This window comes from Otolemur garnettii, unplaced genomic scaffold, assembly GCF_000181295.1.
Source record: "Otolemur garnettii isolate 467f Iridium unplaced genomic scaffold, OtoGar3 scaffold00038, whole genome shotgun sequence".
In the NCBI taxonomy this organism is placed as follows: domain Eukaryota; kingdom Metazoa; phylum Chordata; class Mammalia; order Primates; family Galagidae; genus Otolemur; species Otolemur garnettii.
Window position 1 is genome coordinate 7258375 of NW_003852433.1, and position 3351 is coordinate 7261725.

The window sequence follows — 3351 nt, forward strand, 5'->3', positions numbered from 1 at the left end:
GCCCCTTTTCATCTTTCTGTCCTGTTAAACCCCTCAGGGCCACAAGACTGATGCTGCAGTTGCAGGCACCACATCTAGACCTGATGTGATCAGCAGAGGAGAAGTCAGTCCATGCCTGTAGTTCTCTTACTTCCCCAGAATCCCACACACACCGACTTCCCCTCTTATCCGATGGTCAAAACCCTGGGACCCATGCCTATCCTCATACCAATACCTAGCAATGAAAAGAGTTAGGGTGGTTCACTCAGGGAAGCCCATGGCTGTGCAGAGCAGAATAAAAGCAAGTGCTGTGACTAGGAAAGAGGAGACATGACTTCCAGGGTCACGACTTCTAGGGTGGCACCAATACTTACCCTGAGCTCCAGCACCTGGTTCCTGAGATAGGAAAGCCAAATGCTGAGCATGGTGCCTACAACACAGTAGGTGCCTGATCCATGTTAATTGCTTCCTTCTTGTTGTGATTCCTTCTGAGAACACTCCCAGCCCAGCCTCTCCTGACCCAATCCTTTCCTCTCAATCCCTGGGGCTCCGTCTCTACTGCCCAAGGACACTCCCATCTGTCCTCCAGCCACATCACCCTCCCTTTTGTTCCTGTGTCAAAAGCTTGGGATGAATAAAGATCATCCTCACTGTCCGCAGTGATTTTGGATTCCTAAAAAATACAAGGTAGGAGGTGCTTGATTCTCATGTAAATGCTCTTACCAGGGAGCCAAAAATTAATAACGGCATGAAGGGAGGCCTGGATATTTAACGGCCTCATCCAAACAACTGAAATGATCTGAGTGTGCAGTTATCTGGGCAAGGTGCAGAGACTGACTGCCGGCTATGACATTATCACATTCGGAAATGTCAGAAGCGTGCATTCAGGGGTGATGCACAGTGTGGCTGAATATAGCTTTTGATTAAAACAAAATCCTCAGCATTCATCTAAAACAATAATAACAGCTAATAATAACAGGGCATGTAATAATGAACCATTCATAGGCATAAGAGGTAATTGTTCAATTAAGATCCCAGAGCTTCAGAGACTGTCTTTTCTGATGGGGTCCCTTTGTTTTTGCTTCCAGTAGCACTAATTATTTCCCAGTAGTGCTTTAAACTTGGGAGGAAAAAAGCCCTCCTGTCAAATATGATGTACAAGTACTTTATCATTATTAAATACGCATACACACACATAATAAGAAGTCCTTGTTGGAATAAAGTTAAGGGTATGTTCAAAGGGAGAGGCCTCCTAATGAGAGCTGACAGGCATGGGGGCAGAGTAAAAGTGGCAGGTGACAGCGAGGGTCTTCACGGCAGGAGAGGCCTGGCCTTGCACCTCTCACTACTCAGAGGTCTGAGGGTTTTCTCTCTAGCCTCGGTTCTGAGGGCAAATGCCTGGGTTCAAATCCCAATCCCACCACTTACCAGCCAGGTGCCCCGGGCAAGAGTCTTTTCCTCTCTGAACCTCAATTTCCTCATCTATAATATGGAAGGCAATAGACATTTAGTATTTTTTGGCCTGGCTGGGTTCTATTTACTCTTTCTTCTAATGTCTGTATCCATCAGCTATTGCTGCCTACACTTAAAAAAAAATCAGTGGTATCCAAAAACATTTATTTCTCACACCTTTGTAGAGTTCCTCTGCCCTGGGGAAACTTGACTGTGCTCCACGTGTCTCTTGTCCTCTTTCTCGGGGCTGGCCAAGGCATGTCTGCTGACAGCCATTGGTTAAAACAAGTTGCATAGAAAAGCCCAGGTGTGAGAAATTATGCTTTGCCCACAGTGGGAGGACTTCACAAAATTATACCCCAAAAGACATGGAGGAAAAGAGACATGGGGACTTGGGGTACAATCTAGTACAATTGGATCTAGTACAAGGAATCAAGATTCCAACTTTTCTCAGGGGCACTGCATGTGATCTGGGAGTAGCTAACTCCATCCCCAGCTCTAGAGGGGGCCAAATAACTTGGGTCTCACCAATCAGAGAGCATTCTGCTTTTCCCAGACACAATGATTGGTTCAGATGTGGACACATAACCTAGTTTGGTCCAGTGAGAGACAGCCATGGTACTTTTTGCTGGGACAATTGGGACAAAACCTTCCCTTCTCTAAGATTGCTGAGTTGGAAGGATGTCAGCTTGTAGCTTCCAGGGCCCAACACATTGGGATAGCCTGCCTGAGAACAAAGCCACCATAAAGAAAAGCAGAGCTGAGAGAGAGGCACATAAGGGAGAGCCTGAGTCCTGATGCGTTCCTCCAAACCCCTGGATCCAGCCATGCCTGAAGCCGTATACACCTGGTCTTTTCCAATAATGTGAACCAATATGGACTCTGTCACATGCAACCAGAAAGCTGTGACTGATACAGGGATTGGAGAGAAGTTTTTTGTTTTCTTTTTCTTTTTTTCGGAGACCAGGATAGAGTACAGTGGCATCATCGTAGCTCACTGCAACCTCACACTTCTGGGCTCATGCGACCCCCTTGCCTCAGCCTCTCTAGTATCTGGGACTAATTTTTCTTTCTTTCTAGAAAAAGAAGGCATACTTGGCTAATTTTTCTTTCGTGGAGATAGGGTCTCTCTCTTGTTCAGGCTTGTCACCATAGCTCGCTGCAACCTCACACTCCTGACCCTTGTTATCTCCCTGCCTCAGGCCCCCACAGTGCTGGGATCACAGGAGTGATCCAGCCTATTGGGGAGTATTAAGAATACCAACTCTATAGGACCACAATGGGGCTTCAATGAGGTAACATGTAAAAGCAGTAAGATCAAGTATGACTCACTGATTGAACCCAAAAGGTTCAATTAATGCAGGTGGATTTTTATCATTTATTAAAAGTATTTCCCTCCAAAGAGACGGGAAGATCTCCTGCAGAGCTGAGCAACTGGGATGAAGAGGATGGTAAGAAGTCATGGCATGGGGACACCTTGTCATCATTGGAGTCATACAACACATGGCTTCAAATCCGCACTACAGGTGTGTGACCCGGAACAGACCACTCCATCCCTCCAAGGATTACACAGAAGATTCAATGAGAGCCTGGGGTATTGGAGCCAACGCCTCAGGTTCAAATGTTACCTCTTCTACTTAAAAGCTGTGTGGCCTGTGTGGTGTTTGCACCTCCTCAATCTTAGGGAGAAACTTAGACCAGGCAACCCACTGAATGACAGTGTCAAGAACATGGTAAAGACTCTGTAAATGGTAGCTGCCATGATTACCTGAGGAGTAGCTAACAGAACCAAGGAGCTCCAGCTTGAAGAAGGGAAGACAGGGTGAGGCAGTGGAGAAGGGCATCGGATCTAAAACTAAGGATGCTGCTTTTATACAGCCTTCAGAGGAGATGAGCCCCCTGCCACGGGAGGTATGTAAG